Source organism: Momordica charantia (genome assembly GCF_013281855.1).
Source record: "Momordica charantia cultivar OHB3-1 chromosome 6 unlocalized genomic scaffold, Mcharantia_2.0 BLBB01000006.1, whole genome shotgun sequence".
Lineage (NCBI taxonomy): Eukaryota > Viridiplantae > Streptophyta > Magnoliopsida > Cucurbitales > Cucurbitaceae > Momordica > Momordica charantia.
The window spans coordinates 23579801-23581070 of NW_028275164.1; positions in this window are offsets into that span (position 1 = coordinate 23579801).

Consider the following 1270-nt stretch of genomic DNA (forward strand, 5'->3'; position numbering starts at 1 on the left):
GTCTTTGTGCAGTTTCAATCCGACCAGTCCCCGAGCTTCGCAAGCCTCCTTCGACACGCTGAAATATTACAAGGAGCTTTTCCGAGGGGTAGGAAGGTCGGAACCTTGGTGACCGACAAAAACTGCTGCCTTGAGTCCGGGCTGCTAGATTACAACCCTGCAGTTTGTCCCATTGAATCCTCAAGCCGAACTCCGAACTTGGTATGCCGAGCTTGCTTCCCCCCTGTTCCTCTAACCTTGTGTTGACCCCCCTGTTTTTATTTTGCAGCCATGGTTGCGGATTTGCAACAACGTGAAGTGCAAGTCTAAGGGCTGAGCCCATGCTCTTGAGGCCGCCCAGAGTTCGAAACCTGCCACCCCCACCCCTGCTGTGGTAGGCCCAGCCTCGGAAGATCCAGCCCCAGTGATCGAGCTGGAGTCTTCTGGGGGTCTTCGAGGAGAAGCGTCCTAGGGATCAGACCGAGGCGGTGGACGTCTCGCCCTTGGGCGAGGAGGTGAGGGAGGAAGTCCCTCTGAAGCGAAGGAAGAAGAAGAAGAAGATCACCTCCCCCTTGGAGGTCGGAGCTCGTGGGGTCTTGCCTACGAACTTCGCAGATCAGGTGGACGATCCTGAGCCAGGATGGGCGGGACGTCCGATTTGACGGCACGGTTCAGAGTTGAGCCGTCAAGTTCTGGGGTGAGGGACCAGGTGGTCCCGCATCTCGGCCGCAAGTTTGGACCGCTGCCTAAGAGGGCGTCCAAATTTGTAAGTGACCCAGGGTCCGTTCTGCAGAGGACCATCGACTACGCCGCTGAGGTAGATTGGTGTTTTTGCTCAATTTACCTAACAGGTAGCTCGGTCTAACTTCTTATTTGTACTTTTCTCAGGCGTTCGTTGCTCCATTCAATCGGCTCTGGCCGTGAAGGCCAAGCTGGATGGGAGGGAAGTTCTGGCAGCCGAGGGAGAAAGAGGAGTTCTCTGCTGCCTTGGAGGCTGCTTCCTCCACCATGAAGGATGAGCTGCTGAAGGCTCACTCTGAGGTGGAAATTTTGAAAGCCGAGGTGGAGACCAAGGCCGAGCTGCTGAAGAAGGAAGAAGAAAGACGCAAGGCCCAGCTCCGAGCTGCCCATGCTATCACCAAGGGCTTGGAGAAGGAGAAGTTCCAACTCCTCAAGGAGAAGGACGACATGCTTCAGGCGCTTGGAGCGAAGGAGGAGAGGAGCTGAAGCATGCGACTGCCGAGCTGGAGACGGCAAAGGAGCGTCTCAGCAATGGAGCCCTATTGGAGGA